Source organism: Sceloporus undulatus, chromosome 1, assembly GCF_019175285.1.
Source record: "Sceloporus undulatus isolate JIND9_A2432 ecotype Alabama chromosome 1, SceUnd_v1.1, whole genome shotgun sequence".
Classification (NCBI taxonomy): domain Eukaryota; kingdom Metazoa; phylum Chordata; class Lepidosauria; order Squamata; family Phrynosomatidae; genus Sceloporus; species Sceloporus undulatus.
This window is the reverse complement of record NC_056522.1, coordinates 262,343,853-262,361,751: the sequence shown is the minus strand read 5'-3', so window position 1 is coordinate 262,361,751 and position 17,899 is coordinate 262,343,853. Positions and strand designations below refer to the sequence as shown.

At 40.9% G+C, this 17,899-nt stretch overlaps 1 protein-coding gene across 2 annotated transcripts in view; it reads left to right on the top strand.

The window, feature by feature from the left end:
* Positions 1–3,397: 3,397 nt before the first annotated feature.
* Positions 3,398–17,899, top strand: part of C1H11orf24 (chromosome 1 C11orf24 homolog) — a 38,736-nt gene continuing 24,234 nt past the window's right edge. The window contains exon 1 of one of the 2 annotated variants that reach the window (XM_042437261.1): positions 3,398–3,531. The gene's annotated coding sequence lies outside the window, so the exon portion shown is untranslated. The remainder of the gene's footprint in view (positions 3,532–17,899) is intronic. The other variant, XM_042437272.1, reaches the window with a different exon arrangement.

The window sequence follows — 17,899 nt, the reverse complement described above, 5'->3', positions numbered from 1 at the left end:
TGGGGGTGCAAACACTCCATTTACTGACATAAAAAAACAACACAATACTGATAGGGGGAAGAATAAAAAGAGTAAAAACAAATGCAGTACTTGGGGGGGGGGAGGGGGGAGAATAAGGGACTAGCTTGATCTAGCCCCTCACCACTGATCTCATTGCTGATTATACATTAAAGTAGAAAAAGATGGCAACACACCCAAGGCTTGCTGGACCGAACCAGTCCTGCTCACCAAAAACTCACTCCACACTGATGCCGCTTTGATTTTTAGAAGAGATTCAAGATAAAAGGTGTATTTTTAAAAATTTGCTCAAAGCCCTCTGAACTACATTCCCTGCGAATTCATAGCAACTTCCCTTCAATTCATCAAGAATACAGTGTCTGTGACCAGTTCGTGGCCATTGCAAGGTCAGTATGCTTATTTCATCAGTGTCGAGAAGCCAAAAGAAGCTGGACAGCTACCTGCTGGGGATGGTTTAACTGGAGTTCCTGCACTGAACAGGGTGATGGTGGTTGTGCTGAATTAGCCACTGAGTTGAGGTTTCCATGTGCTGCTTTCCATGTGCTGCAGTCTTCTAAAAGATACAGCTTTAAGGAAAGGCTGTCTACCACTATAATACAAAGTTCTTCCTAATGCTGAGGTGGAATCTCTTTTCATGGATGCAAGCTACAGGAAAAAAGATTTCACTTCAATATTAGGAAGAACTTCCTGACAGTAAGGGCTGTTCGACAGTGGAACAAACTTCCTCAGAGTGTAGTGGAGTCTCCCTCCTTGGAGGTCTTCAAGCAGAGGCTGGATGGCCATCTGTCTGGGATGCTTTGACTGAGAGTTCCTGCATGGCAGAATGGGGTTGGACTGGATGACCCTTGCGGTCTCTTCCAACTCTATGATTCTATGATTCTATTTTTCTAATAACTATTTACCGTGATAATCACATATTACCAAATTAACAAATTGGAGCTAAAATACTGTGGAGTGAGTTTTTGGATGACTTGCAAGATAACAGAACTAATTTTATATGCTGGCTCTTTTCAAACTATATTTACAAGTATAATTCATTCCTAGGCCTATTCTTTATACATGTAAATGAAGCCTTTAAGTTTCCCCAAGTACGCTAATATATCCTTTCATCTACCAAATGGGCAGACTACTTGTAAAAATATTTTATATTTTCCTTTTTAGCTATCACTAAAAATGGAGTTTATGGGGGGGTGGGTTTATTAAAAAATGTGTTTAAACAAAATGCACAATGGTGTTTTTTCTTTCTGGACCAGAAGTTACTGCTTGGGAGAACTGATTCTTTATTAGCAGAATTGGAATGATAGAATCATAAGAGGTGGAAGATGTCTCATGTGCCACTAATTCTGACCCTTGTTCCATTCAGGATCTCCAGCTAAAACATCCCCAACAGCCTCTTTATGAAGACATCCAGAGAAGGAGACCCCACTGCTTCTCTAGTTAATTGGTTGCCAAACCAATTTATTTGTGTCAAGAAATTCCTTCTAATGTTCAATAAAAACTTAGTCCTCCATAACCTCAAACCATAAGACCTGGTCTTACTTTTTGGGGCATCCCTTAAGGTATTTCAAGCTGTCATGTCACCCCCTAAGTCTTCTCTTCACCAAGCTGAACATGCCCAGCTCCTTCAATCTCTTCTATGTTTTGTTCTCCATACCTCTTATCATCATTGTCCTTCGCTGAACCCGCTCCAATAGAATCCAAAGAGAATTAAGAAATGCCCTAATAAGAGTAATTTCTAATTTCTAGTAGAGGGTATGCCCTGGTCTCAAGGTTAGATTGGAGATGGATAGAAATGTAAAATCAGATTTCTGGTGACTCTCATCTTTGTCCCATCAGACTTGATGGATATGACCTATTATTGCCTGTCATTTCCTTTGCTAAGCCCCACTGAGTTAAATCAAACCGACTGCCAAGTAAGCATGAATAAAATTGCTGAATACTAGAATAGTAACAGAGCACACCTCATTCAACACCTATTGATATGCCACTTCTCACAAAGGTTCAGAGTTGATTAGACTGAAAATCATATAATTAAATAATCTAATTAAAACAACAGAGTGGCCATACTGGCCAAGGGTTTCTGGAAGTTGTAGTCCAAAAAGTAACTTTTCCAAGCTCTTTACACAAAGAAAAAACAACAAAGCCATAGCTAGTCAGCAGAACAGATAAAAAACAAATCCTATAAACATCAATTATATAAGAGCAAAATCAGAGACTATCCACCAAAACCATCTTTCTGCAAAGTATTAACATCACCGTCTTTAAATAAACGTTATGTAATTGTAGCAATCCTGTAGAAGAAGCTAAAGAACCCCATGGAGCCTGCATTTCAAAGCTGTTAATACGGATTTGATCTTGTGTGCATTCTGGATTTAAGTACTATATATTGGGATAATGTTTGCACGATGGGACTTTTTAATTTTAAATAATCCTGTTTTTCTCCTCTTCTCAGATTTCCTTGACATAAAGACTGCTGGCAGATAAAACAATCACAGTGTTCTTGAATAGTTTTCAGGTTCCTTATTTTTTAAAGTCTTTTATTTATTTATTCATGCTCTTCCTTTCCCAACCACTGAAAAGCAGCTTATCTTGAATACGAAGCCAAGAGGAAAAGCAGATCAAGGCTAAAAGAAGCCCCCAAGAGAGGAGTGCCAGTGTGGTGTAGTGGTTAGAGCACTAGGCTGAGCCATGGAAACCCACTGGGTGACCTTGGGCCAGTCACTCCCTCTCAGCCTCAGAGAAAGGCAAAGGCCAATCTGAACAAATCTGGCCTTAAGTGTGTGAAGCAACGTGGAAGGACAACAACAAAAGGAGAGGAGAGGCAGTGTGGTGTAGTGGTTCCAGTGTTATGCTATGACTCTGGAGACTGGGCACCCTCATGGTATAGTGGTTTGAGCAACTCTTGAGAACAGGGTTCAAATCCCCATTTCAGCCATTGAAACCCACAGGGTGACCTTGGGGGCAAGTCACACTCTCTCAGCCTCAGAGGAAGGCAATGGCCAAAGCCCCTCTGAGTCTGAACCAATCTGGCCAAGAAAACAACACTTTATTGGGGGGGTGCCATAAGTGTGGGAAACAGCTTGAGGGCACTTAAACAGCAAAGAGAGGAGGCTGCTTTAAAAAAAGCTGCTGAGGAGGAGAAGAAGAAGCCCAGCAGCATTCAGCCTTCTCCCTTTCCCCCCTTCCACTCGTGACGTCACGAAAGGCGACTGTGAAATGGAGGAGCGATTGCTGAACCGAGAAGCCCAACTTCCGGTTTCTCAGGGATGACGTTTTGTTTGGGAAGGGAGGGGCAGTGGGCGGGGCCACGGAGGAGCGCCGGAGGAGGGAGGCGTGTCCTCTCCTCAGAGGCCGACTGGTGGGCGTGGCTTCGCTAACAGTGGGCGTGGCTTCGGGGAGGCATGTGGCGGGCCAGCGGCGGTGAAGGCAGCCACTGCCGCCTCCCCCTCTTGGCTTTGCCTTGGTCGCTTCCGTGGCGCTTCCTGGTGAGCAGCCGGGCCCGACCACTCCGAGGTAGGGGGCTCCTTCCTTCAGGTTTTTTCTGGTGGGGGGAGTTGCCTTGGGACTGCCTGACTTGTGGCTGCGCTCGGAGGGGAGCATGCGCAGACTTGGACAAGTTTGAGGGACCCCAGACCCAGGGATTGAGTGAGGGAACCACTCCCGTCCTCCTTTTCCCGGACCCGTCCTCCACTCCAGCCTTCTTCCCCAATGTCCTCCATTTTGAACAGGACTTCATGGGTTTCATATTTATATACATATTTATCTCACTATGTGGATAAATATTATATATATATATATATATATATATATATATATAATTTATATTTATGAGTGTTTTAAGCTGTTATTTTCTGTCTTTTAAAATGTAAATAAATATTTTATATGTCAAAATTTATATTTATGTTTATACTGTATTAAGAGTGTTTTTGTTTTGTTTTTTCTGTCCAGAAGGAAACAAACAAACAAACATTTTGTATATATTATCAATGGGGAATACTTTGACCTTTACCTATGTACATTAATTACATTCATATCTACAAAGTGTGTTTCTAGCTTTTGTTTTCTGCCCAGGAGGAATTCACAAAACGTCCTACATTCTGATGAGGATTTAAGAAGCAGTAGGGATTTCACATTTATATTATGAGTGGTTTTTTAAAAAAGGTTTTATTTGGGCATGCCCTCCATTTCTCCTTGAATGTCCTACATTTTGCGGCCCCTTGTCCTCCATTGAGATGGTTTGGACTCATCTGGCCGCCCCGCATTGTGGAGGCCCTCTTTTTCTGACCTGGGATTCTGGGGAAGGGGGTCCCTGGGAGAGATGGGGGTCTTGGGTCCCCTTCAGGGTGACCAGATGTCCTCACCGCAAAGAAGGACGAGGCACCACAAAATGGAGGATCTTCAAGGAAGAAGGAGGACATGTCCCAAGAAAAGCTCCATACACTCATTGAAATATAAATTCATTTCATGAGAGAGAGAGAGCTTTCTACCTGGGCAAGGTACAAACTGTTGCTTATTACCTTTAAAGCCCTACATGGCTTGGGTCCAGGTCGCCATCAATATTGCCTTCTCCCATACAATCCGCCCCATGCATTCAGGTCCTCTTCCAGACGTTTACGCCATTCATCCAAGGCTAGGTTGGCAAGTGTCAGCCAGATGACCTTTTCTTCAGCTGCCTTTAGACTGTGGAAGGACCTGCCGGAAGAAACATATGCCATCTCAATTTAAGATGGTATTCAAGATCAATCTCTTCTGTCAGGCTTATCCTGATGGTTTTTAAATCACGAGTTTTAAATGATGAATTTTAAATGTGGATTGTTTCAACATGTGTGTATCTTATGTGAAGTCGAAGGCTTTCACGGCTGGAATCCATAGTTTTTTCTGGGGTTTTCGGGCTATGTGGCCATATTCTGGAAGAGTTTGTTCCATATAATGTTCCTTATAATAAACTCTTCCAGAACACGGCCACATAGCCCAAAAACCACACAAAAAACGGTGTACATCTTATTTGTTCTTTTAAACTGATATGTCTTTAACTGATGTGTGCTTAACTGATGTTGTTAATCTGTTAAATGTTGTTGTTCCCCGCTTGTTATCATTATTATTATTATTATTATTATTATTATTATTATTATTATTATATTGTTCCATGCCTTCAAGTTGTTTCTGACTTATGGCGACTCTGAAGAAAGGGGTTTTCTTGGCAAGATTTATTCAGAGAGGGTTTTGCTCTTGCTTTCCTCTAGGGCTGCGATAGTGTGACTTACCCAATGTCACCCAGTGGGTTTCCATGGCTGAGCAGGGATTTGAACCCTGGTCTCCAGAGTTGTTGTCCAACACTCAAATCACAACACCAGGCTGGCTTTCCAACAGCTATATTGCATATACTGTATTTTATTATGTACTCAACTGTATTTTTTCTGATTGCTTAAAATTCCTTTTTGGCTTGCAATATACTTATAGAACTCTGAGCAAGGCAAAGGCTTAAAACTGTACTTTACTAGCAACAAAGCCTTGACTGAATCTAAATGCAGCAACATTTCTTGAAGGGGAAGAGCAAACATGGTACTACTCAGTGGGCTTCTTAGTCATGCTCAAAATGGAAGACATTTTGGAATTCCTCCTGGACAGAAAGTTGAAATGGAGGATGTGTCCTGGAATAGGAGGACCTCTGGTCACCCTGATCCCAGGGGTTTGAGGGTGACGTTAGAGCGGGTGCCCCCTCCTGCTCAGCTCTAACACCTTTGCCCTCCTGCCAGCTAGGGATGTGCACCTGGAGTTTGCCCCCAAGTTCCCCCCAAATAGTGCTACCTTTATTGCAGTGGTTCTCAACCTTCTCTATGCCCCTTGCCCCTAGGAAATGTTGGGTTCAAGTTAACAGCCCCCCCCCCCCCCCCACCCCCTTGAAGACAGTGAAGTCTAAGTTCCAATTTTTAAACCCACCGAACCTTTAAAAATATAAGCTTTTAACACAGTGCATAAAGTGTTTCTGAATAAATTAGAATCCAGTTGCTCAATGTGCAAATCTAAATTGAGCAATTGGATTCTAATTTATTCAGAAACAGTTGAGAAATGATGACTCCTGACACATCTCTCAAGGACACGGGCCACTCTTTGTCACACTCTCTGAATTTCCATTTCACACTCCCTGCAGGTACAGGTACCCCTGGTTGGGAACCCTTGCTTTATTGAGCCCATAGCAGCTATCACTATTTTGTGGATTTGGGCTGTTACTGTACTTTGCTACAAGGCCAACACAGCTACTCCTGGACATGTTTTGTGGAGTTTGCCCCATTTGCTTCTTACACTGGCAATGAGTGGAGTCCAAGCTGTGATTTGGCTCTATTTCAGCTGCTGGTAGTGGTGAATGCAGCCATGTGTTCCCCAATCCCACACTCCTCTCCCTGCTTTGAAATCTAGTTGCAAAACTATTTGTAAAGGAAGGGGTTTTTGTTCCAGGGAGGTGGGATGGCAAAAGATGTTTTTCCTCCCTTGGCCTGTTCAGGTAGTTGCTGATCAAGCAGTTCTTGCACCACCTTGAAAATGTGCCACCTTCTGCAATTCTAAAAGCAGCCTCTAAAAGTACAGGTCTTGTCTGCTAACTCTTAGGATGTTATTTTAGCCAAATGTTATTTTTTCATCCCTGTGCCCTGGCTGACAATAGTACTTGGCAGGTGGTGGTTGGTAGGGTATATGATGATATACTAAGAAGACACTTCACTCTTATCTCACCAGGTTTAAGTGATCTGAGAATGTCAGCTATGAAGGAAAACCTAAATGACTTCTACAAAGAACCCTAATGAAAGGGCTGTCTTGGATCTGTTTCTGAAAGAACAGCTATGGTCCTATGTTGAAACAAAAAGGACAATGGGCTAAATCCTGTTACTAGCTTCAACAACAGCAGACCCATTAAATCAATGGCTGATTGTCATGGATTCAGTGGTTCTTCTCTAGCTGGGATTAGCAGTTGTATCTAGGCCAGAAGTAATTGAATGAAATGTCATCCTGAGTTGACAAGTCAATATACAAACATGCAAGTGCAGCAAGAAGAGGAGAAATGCTATCAGTGAGGCCAGAGGGAATTAAATCAGAAATAGTGAAAGTAGGTTAGCTCCAGGGTTGGCCTTCTGAACAGAAAGGTCCTTACAGTGGTAAAGGGAACCAGGAACCCAGCAAATCCTTCCTACTGGAGGAGGAACTCAAGGCCGTTCTTCCTATCCACTCAAGCTTCCAATACCTTCCATGTTGTTCTGAAGGGTCCACTAGTCCTCCAGAGCCAGGTATCAGAGTATATGGGGCTGTATGTGCCTCCTGCTCATAGGATTAACTCTGGATTTGGCTCTGTGATTGCTAATGGTTAGGTGTATGTAAGTTAATTAGAGTGGCAATTCAAATAGTAATGTGGATAAGCGCCTTAGCACTGATAAACAAGTTAAACATCTGTATTGTGATAAAAGGCCTGTTAACATGATTCAAGCACAGGTAATAGAACTGAATATTTTTGACCAGTTCAAAACAGCCGTATTAGTCTGGAAAATCAGTATGCAGAGGGATCTTGTAGCACTTTGAGAGTACTGTAACTGAAAAAAAGAAGCTGGTAGCATGAGTTTTCGTAGACTTGAGCCTACTTCCTCAGATGCAGCCATATCGTGCATAATCAACGCTGAAGGATTAAGAGTCTGGAAGTCCAGAAATATCTCAAGAGCCACAATTCTCTATCCCTGTCCTAGAAGCTGCACAGTGTTCATGATATATCGATTTTGCATGCCCCTGAAATTTGCTGAAAATGAACTGATTTGTTTTGAGCTGATTTAGGGTCTGTACTCATGACTGTTCACTAACTAGTTTTATTTTCAGAGACATGTTCATGTTAGTCTGGAATATCAGTATGAAAAGTGATCTTGTAGCACCTTTCAGAATAACTGCAAAAGTTGTAGCATAAGCTTTTGTAGACTTGATGTATTTCCTCAGATGTGTGGAGTGAACTGATGCCCAGTTTTCTCTTAGACAGTGAGTAGTGCAGAAGGGTATCCTTGGGAATTTGCAGGTGGAGAAATGCAGGGTTTAAAGAGCTGGCGTTGGTTACATTTTTTTTATTTATATACCGCTATTCCAAAGATCATAGCGGTGAACAGCAAGTAAGCTAATTTGCCCCCAACAGTCTGGGTACTCATTTTAGCGACCTCGGAAGGATGCAAGCCTGAGTCGAGCTTGGGCCCTTTTCCTGGTCTTGAACTCGCAACCTTGTGGTTTTGAGTGAATGGCTGCAGTACAGGCATTTAACCACTGTGCCACCAGGGCTCCTTTTGACTGCGGCAGATGGAAAAAGGGCTCCTCTGGTTGGAAGTTCTTGCTGGCTACTTCTGCGATTGGATGCATTTTTGCATGGGAATGTGGGTATGCATTCAGCAAATGCCAGTTAAGATTGTTTGCATACTTAGAAAATGTTGTTTGAACTACTCCCAGCTGCTGACACAGTCAGTCTAACAGAAGTACAGCTTGAGTTCAGATAGAAAATCATCTTCGTGCTTGCTTCATGTCCATCTGGAGATTTCATGTGTAAATTACACTTATGTATAATATAGAAATAACAGAAATGGTCTCTGTTGCTGTAAGACTAAGGTGCTTTTTTCATAAGCTTGCCTCCTGCTGCTTATGTAAAGCCCAGACTGCTTCAGTTCTGTGACATGCCCACAAGCCCTGTTGGACATCTCCTATTCTGTACAGGACAAGTTTTGCCTTTTTTGTAACATGAGGCTTGAGTGGCTTATTGAAGAGAAGGGCCTACTGAGCAGATATGTGCCAGGGAGCCTTTGTTATTCAGTTATGATACCTTCTGCCTGGATTTTATGGGGTGATCAGTAGGTGTGTGGTACATGAATCACTGACTTTTCACAGGAGAAAAAGCTTTTTAGATCCCTTTCAGCTTCATAGTGTTAGTTTGAGAAGATTTTATTAACTGTGATGACAATAAATATTAAGAATATCTCACCAATGGATTTCTTATCTCAAGGAATCTTCAAACTGAGACCAAAGGTCTTCTTGAATGATACTGACAAATGCATCCGTCTAGTTTGGTAGTTCACTATTTGTAAGCAGTAGTAGTCCACTGTTAGTAGTTCACTGTTGCCCTGTAATTGTGTTGGACTACAGCTCCCATGCTGTGTGAAGATCATTGGGATTGTTATCCAACATATTTGCAGCTCACCAGCTTAGAGAAGACTGCTGTAGGCCTTGTGCAGGTATAGTGACCTGATCTTGAAACCATCAGAAATCTTGAATAGGTTGGTTATTGCAATTCAGCGGGGGGTTTTCCTTTAGAAAGAAATAGACAGCATATTCTGATTATTCAAGAAGCCTCTAAATGTATTAGAGCCAATTGAGAAAGTAGCATGTCTCTAAATTTATATTGGACATTATTTCTTCAGAAAAGATGAATGATCTTAATAATATCTTCTTTCTTTCAGACTTTACAAAGCATTTGGAAGTTCTTTCAGGTTTTGAAAAAAGCGTGTTCCTGCTTGTGATTAGTGGTGTGCCTTTTCCTTCTTGTGATCTAATGTGGGGCCCTTGAAGACTGAGAAGAGGAATGTGTAATTTTTGAGTGCATGCTTCTCCCACACACATGCCTTTGAGCTGAGAAGCTTGTGGGGTGGGGAGAAGGAGGAAAGTAACTTCTTCCTGTTGTGTGATACTAAGTGTGGAAATATGATGATTAAAATGGGGTTATTTGGAACAGGGATCCTGAGTTTCAGTTCCTATTCATCTGTCAAAATCATGCCTGTAGATGTAACATTATCACTTCTGATAAATTAAATCAAAATGATATGATGAAATCAGGCAATAGAATTTTTGAAGTCTGTCTTGCTTTCCCCTGCTTCCCCAGACACAGACTTATAAATGTGTATTCTAATAGCAAGTAGCAATAGCAAGTACATTTCTATACCACTTATCAGTGCACTTAAGCACTCCCTAATGCGGTTTACAAAGTATTAGCTAATTGCCCCCAACAATCTGGGTATTCATTTTAGCGACCTCAGAAGGGTGCAAGCCTGAGTTGAGCTTGAGCCCTTTTGCTGGTATTGAACTTGCAACCTTATCATTTATGAGTGAGTGGCTGCAGTACAGGCATTTAATCACTGTGCCACCATTTGCAGTAATACTCCTGCAAATCTCAGAGTTGCCTTGAGTGTGCAGATACTACTACTTTCTTATTGTGGTTCTGTTGTGGGTACAGTCCTGCTGGCATTCACAACTTGAGTTCACTATAAGAAAAAGTAGACCTCACACCATCTGTTTGATGCTCTACCAGCTGAGCTGTGTATCAGATTTCATAGTTGGCAGGTGCTTTGTTTCATATCTGTAATAGCACTTTAGGGTCAAGCCTTCAGAACTGATGGAGACCTCTGGTATGTTTATGAATGGTGTCTCTGTCAGGATCTGACCTCTGTTAAATTTGCTACTACTTAAAATTACTGTTCTTGGTGTCCTGGCTGAGCCGATGGTGCATGACAGCTGAGTTCTGCTCAGTCACTACTTTCCCCCTCTTAGGGTGGAAGAAGAGATGAGGTTTTTGTTGGTTTTGTTGATATTTGCCATCTGTCTGCTTTGATTTATGGCAACCCTATGAATCAGAGACTTCTCTGAGCTCACCCCCTCAAACCCCCCCCCCTCAATTCTGGCAAACCTAGGGCTATGGCTTCCTCAATTGGATCAATCCATCTGTAATATGATCTTACTGTTTTTCTTTTCTTCATTTTACCAAGCATTATTGTCTTTTCCAATGAGACACATCCTCTCAAGTATGATAGCCTTGGTTTAGTGGTTTTGACTTTGGACAGTCATTTAGGTTTGACTGCTATTACTATTGCTGCTATTACATATTGTTATTTATTAACATCACTATTCTTATTCTCAGGGAATTATAGCTTTTTCACGTATTTCAGTACAAAGTTGCTTCTATCCTCCCACACACATCTGGTGTTTGTAGAGCTGAGCTTGCTTGCAGAAATCAGGATATTTTTATGCTGTATTACAGTAGGTATTGAGCTATTGGTACTGCAGTACAGAAATTATGTGTTGGAACTTGTAAAAGTTAGTTTCAAAGCCCAGTGACTAGCATTCTTTTATGTTAAAATCATAGTTTTTACAGGTGATTCTAGCAGTGTTTTGAAATTCAAGTAAAACAATTTTGCAGAAAAGGATATTTTTCTCTTTGTTTTGGTATATGGTGAAACATCTGTTTGTATAACCAAGAGAAGAAAAACAGAACACCAATAATAATGGAAAAATCTTTCCCAAAAATTTAAAAGATTTATTAGATAAAGAATAAAAGGAAAGAAAAATAGATAAAATAGAAAATTGGATGGAATTAAAAATAGGAAAAGAAAATATAAAAGAAAAACTTAGGGGAATAAATTTGTCCTGGTTACATTTTATGCAAATAGAACAATGGTTTAAAAATTGGAAGAAAAAAAATATAGAAGAAGGAAAATATACACAATTTGAACAAATAATCCAGAAAGGAAAAGAAATGGAGGAAAATGAAAATATGAAAGGTACAACTAGTAAAATTTATAAAATATTAATGGAAAATAAGAGGAAAAATTAAATCAAATTATTTTAAAAGAAATCTGGGAAGATGAATTAGGATGGAAAATTTGTGATAATGAATGGAATAAGATTTGGGAACAAAGACATTTGAAAAATTTATTTGTGCAAATTAAGGGAAATTATTATAAACTGATCTGGAAATGGTATTTGACACCAGTGAGATTACATAATATAAACAAAGATAACTCAAAATATTGTTGGAGAGGTTGTCAGGAAGTAGGATCATATATACATATGTGGTAGCAATGTAAATATGTACCAAAATTTTGGGAAATAGTAATATTAGAGATAGAAAATATTATGAATATAAAGATAGATAGAAAACCAAACATAGTATTGTTATCAATATACAATGAAGTAGAATGGAAAGAAGAAGAAAAAACTTTGTAACTAATTTGTTTACTGTTGCGTGATTAATCATAGCAAGAAATTGGAAAACAAAAATAAATGTAAAATTGAAGGATTGGTATAAAGACGTTTGGAAATTAACATGTAAATTGAAAGAAAAAAAAGGATTATGGAAAAGAAATGATTTTGACGAAATATGGAAAACATTTATTGAAAATGTACTAAGAAAAGAAGATGGGAAATTACCTCCACAGGAGGAGTAAAAAATTTTGGATGGAGTATAAAGACAGGAATGGCTCCGGGGAGAAAGGGGTGCACTGAGGGGATACTTAGGATTTAAAAAAAATGAATGAGATGCAAAAGTACATGTATGGATGGAAAGAATATTAAATTTGTTTTGTTTTGTAAAATTTCAAAAAATACTAATACAAAATGATCTTTTTTTGGTGGGGGCAAGGATGAGCCACCACACTTGGCTTGGCCAACAGTCAATCATGGGGTGTAGATGCAATAAAGAAAACAGAAATATCCCAAAAGGGGTGGGAGGCAATGGTTTGAGAGGGGAAACTCAGTACAGATCTCATTTTATTATGGAGACACAAAAGCTTTGTGAGTATAACCCACAGAAGGAAGGATGCCTACCTAGCAAGGTATTAAGGAGACTGCTCCTGAGAACTCAGGACAAGGAAGAATTAGTCTCAATGAGTGGCACGCCTCTCCTGCAAACAGATTAATGTCAATATATTAGGAGATACTGGGAAATCAAGTTCCGTAGGAAAACTTTCATTGGGTTGCTGTGTGTAATTTGGTCTTTGCAAGATTCTGTGACTAGCTTTGAGCTGCCATGAATTAGGTTTTAAGTCTCCCTTAAGAGGAGGCGGTTTGTGATATTTGTAAAGTTTCTGGCTGGCTGTTTTCAGCTGGGGTGTTTCCCAAGGCTGTCTAGTGAGTAGGGGGACTAGGATATTACTTTTCTGCATACCTAATGTGTGGGAGACATTGTTTAAGACAATATTGGGGATGGACTTCTATTCTTGATGGCCTGGGAAGGATGATGCCCTTTGGTTCATCAGTGACAGAGCTCCCTGTGGAGCATGAGAAAGAAGTCTTAACTGATTCTGGTACCCACCACGTTACCGCACTACACTCTTATAGTGCTGCTGTTCCACGTTTACTGCCCTGGCTGCCTCCTGTTACATTCTGGGATTTGCAGTTTATGAAGGAGGCATTCAGAATCCTCAGCCAGAGAGCTCTTAGGCCTCACTGAACTACAAACCCCAGAATGCAACAGGAGGCAGCCAGAGCAGTAAAGGTGGAAAAGCAGCACTAGAAGAATGAAGTGCAGTAATGTGGAAAGTTAGATGTGCTTCCCTCTGTTCTTCCGATGTGGATTTGGCTGCTGGGTACTAAGGGGAATTGCAATCCGGTGTGAAGAGAAAGCGGCAATGTTAGCAGGAGGTTGTGTTAAGAATTGCTGCTAGAAATGTAACATTTCTGGAAGTTTTGAAGCTGTGGTTAAAAAATGTTTTTCATTCTTTGGGGTGAATTGAATGTGGATTTTTTTTAATTTAAAATTTTGTTTGAAAAAGGTCATCCTTTACAGATTGAAAGTCACTTCATTGCTTTGTTACTTTAGGAAACTATAAAGTATTGTGTGAAATTTTGTTTTGGCATAAAATCACCATGTTAGGTATATAGAAAGTACTTGAAATATTTTGCACTACATCTCCCACAGTACCTTATTGGTCATGATGAGCAGAGCTGGTGGGAGTTGTAGTCCAAACATGGCTTGACCAACATGTTTAAGGATTTCCTTCAAAAGGAAATGGCAGATTTGAGGGAGTTTACTTTTTCTCTGCTTTGTTGGCCTACAAAACACGTTGCCTTGGAATATATAGCATGCTTGAAATTTCACACTTACCTTCTGTGTCAGGGGTGGGAATTATGCAGCCCCCCCCCCCCCGGATTCTGTTGGATTGCATCTCCCAGCAGCTCCAGCCAGTGGGATAAATTCTGGCAGATTCTCTTCAATGACAGCTTCAGGGGCCCATGATTCCCACCCTTGTTCTCATCGTGAGAAGAGAGAGGCATCAGGCAAGTTGCAGTGAATGTACTTCAGCCAGTCCTCATGTTGGGGATGTGGCGTCCTATGGTTGGGGCTGCTGGCTTAGAGAAGGTGGTCAACTGGAGCATGGACTCAGCTGATGAGCAGCACAGTCTGTGGAAATTTGCTAGCTTCTTGTATTGGCTGACGCTTACTGGATTGAAAGTGGTAGATGGAGCTACTCTGCCATCTTTCTTCACGGATTGGAGGGAGGCACACTGCAGTTTGAGTGTGCCAGAGAATGTCAGAGCTGGTGTTACCCGTGCTACCAGTTCATGTCCTTGGGCACTGTGACCATAGTCCCCAGTTCATTAGCTTTGGTGCCTTGCAGATCAGTGCTTAGTCTTAGTGGTAATACCTGGCAAAAAAATTGTCCTGATATTTTAGACTGCTGCTGGTGTGAAGCTGGCTTCTGTCAGGGACAGCGACTAATGGACAGCAAATGCACCTTAAGTAGGTACAGGTCATTAAATCCAAACGATTCAGGTTAAGTAGTTGGACTGAAGCATACAGGAAGCTTTTTTTATGGGTTTTTCGGGTTATGTGGCCATGTTCTGTAATAGTAGTAGTAGTAGTAGTAATAATAATAATAATAATAATAATAATATATTTATGTTTCCCCGCCTCTCCCAATGGATTGAAGCGGGGTTACAGGCTACTTGAAATTGTACAAAACATACAGTACAATTCATACACATAAGAGTTTATTCCTGACGTTTCGGCAGCATCTTCAGAGAGAAACATACAGGAAGCGTTGCTGTAATGCCTGTGATAGGATGAAATGAGACTGGGGCTGGAAGACTATGATGAGTAGAACTACTGCATCTGTTTTCCTTCTGGATTACAGGTTGTGAAAATCCACGGTAAACACAATTCTTGACCTGTGGAAACTGTCTATAAAACAAAGATGCAGTAGCCAGAGTTTAAAAGGCATCCTTAAAGGCTTCATCTGGATTCTTTCCTTGGAAGTGAATTGTGTTTCTCTTTACTTCAAACTCTCAGTTTACAAGTCAATTATAATAACTCAGACAAGGTTTTTAAGGGGTTCTATATTTTTCATTAAAAATCTATGCAGTTGCATTCTTGTTTCACTCAATGCAGCTGTGATCAGTATCAACATAAAAGCAATTCAGAAAGGACATTTACTATTAATACTGACTGATAGGCATGTTTCCTCACATCGTGGCTTAAGATGAAATTTGTTCCATATGGTTTCTTTGAGAAAACAATACTTTTTCTTTTTTAGACTCATAAAATTTAAAAACTTACTGCTTATGATTTGTAAAGCATACAGATTTATCATGTTCCTTTTAGATCAGCCTCCTCAACCTGATTCCCTGCAGATGTGTTGGATTCCAGCTCCCAACATTTCTAGCGAGTGCTGAGATTTGAAGTCCATTCCATTTGTGGGGACTAGCTTAGGGAAGGTTGTTTTAGCCTATTATTTCATCAGACTGCAGAGATTTGTATTTTTAGTTTGTTGTGGCATTAGAGATCTCTGACAGAAAAAGCTAAATACCTCACAAAACTACAAATCCCAAAATTCCGTAGCATTGAACCATGGGAGTTAAAGCGGTGTCAAACTGTATTATTTCTGCAGTGTGGATGCAACATTTGTGAGAGGTTGCCCTGAATAGGCATTGTCATTGATTACTGTGCCTAGCTGGCATTTAATCAGTAGAGCCAGCATGGTGTAGTGTGTGAGTGTTGGAGACCAGGGTTCAAATCCCTGATTGGCCATGGGAAACCACACATAGGCCTGTTACAGACTGCCAAAATAAAGTTGCTTCGGGTCTCTTTGGAGGCATGCTATTTAAATGATGCATGGGTCCTAAGAGTCCGGAGGTCGCTCCAAAGCCACACTCCATTCCTAAGTACAGTGGTACCCCGGGTTACGAAATTAATTCGTTCCGCGGTTAATTTCGTAACCCGAAATACCTTCGTAAGCCGAATTCCCATAGGCGCTAATGGAAAAATAGCTCTCTGCTGCCCTCCGGTGGCGGAAAATAGCGCCGCGGTTTTTTCGTAACCCGAAGAAACCTTCGTAAGCCGAAGCAATAAATCCCTATGGGATTTTTTCGTATCCCGAAAAATTCGTAACCCGGCGCATTCGTATCCCGGGGTACCACTGTACTGGAGTGCAGCTTCCGGATTCATCGGATGCATGCATCATTTAAACAGCATCCCTCCAAAGAGACCCGAAGCAGCTTTATTTTGACAGTCTGTAACAGGCCTATGTGTGGACTTTTATGGGTCAACTTTGAGACTGATTCATAAAGTGACAATTTAAACAATTCCCACACAGGACTTATAATAATAGATAATGGGCTTGCAAAGGAATCTTGTAGCAGCTGTGAGACTGACTGAGTGAAGGAAGCAGCATAATCTTTCATAAACTTGGCCTACTTCCTCCATGCATCTGAGGAAGTAGACCAAGTCTACAAAAGGTTATGCTGCAATTTATTTCACTCAGTCTCAAAGGTGCTGTGAGATTGCATACTGATATTTCAGATTTAGCATATCTGTGTCTCTGACAAATAGGCTGATGCAGATTATATAGGAAAGACGGTGCCCCTCATGTTAGCATAAGTCTTGTAGTATTATATCATAGTCCTTTTGCAAGCTGTTACAATGGCACTTCTGCATGGTAGGGCTTGTTGTTGTTAGGACAGCCACCACGGTTAATAAATGTAAGGCTGAGTGTTCTATAAACCTCTTTATTGCAGGAGAATCACAAGGGCTGGCCTTGAAGCTTGACTTCCTATGTGCCTTCCCCCCCCCCCCATTTTTTTTAAACAAGTTAGCACAGTTATGATTATAAACACAACATAGCTATAGTGATTATAAACTTTGCATCCTGTGCATGGTAGTAAAACAGGAGTGTTACTCTTATATGCTAGTGTTTTATCTGTTGTTGTTGGCTTTATTGCATTTTCCCCCAGAATCTTGTAATGGGGGATAATTTAGTGTGAAGGCTGTTGGCTGCCCTGAACTCCAGTGGGAAAGAATGGAAGATATATATAAACAGATAACATTTTGGGGGATATACTGCCCTAAACTGCTTCATGGAGATTGTTCTCTCTTTTTTAAGCTACTGTGGAGCCACAACAGAAGATGATGCATTAATTTCAAGAGTATTAATGAGATTAAACGTCATGTGAGTTTAAGCCCTGTGAATAATTTCTAACGTATTGAAAGCAGTTTCAAGGTTAGTTTTTTGTGAATCTTTCGGGCTATGTGGCCATGTTCTAGCAGAGTTTCTTCATAATGTTTTGCCAACATCTGGCATCTTCAGAGAATGTTTGCCTGGAAAGGACTTGGCTATATATATTGTGTGACCTGGAAAGGCAGGAGTAATTTGCATGCATATTGTCTGTTGTAATGGCAGGTCTCAGGGTGTGAGGGTCTGCACAAGAGGATTAATGTCTGCTTGATAGTGCTCATTGTCTGCTGGGAGATTTCTCATTTGCATTTGTTGAGTCTTTATCTTGCTGTCTTTCAGGACTGATAGCCAAACCTTGTTTACTTTAAGAGTGTCCTCTTTTCTGTTGAAATTGTCCAGGTGTTTGTGTATTTCAATGGCTTCCCTGTGCATCCTGACATGGTAGTGGTTGGCATGGTCCAGAATTTCAGTGTTTTCAAACAGTATTTTATGCCCAGGATGGTTTATGGCATGTTCTGCTACTGCTGATTTTTCTGGCTGGCCCAGTCTGCAGTGTCTCTCGTGTTCCTTGATTCTTGTTTGCACACTGCGTTTGGTGGTCCCTATGTAGACTTGTCTGCAGCTGCATGGTATGCGGTAAACTCCTGCGGCTGTGA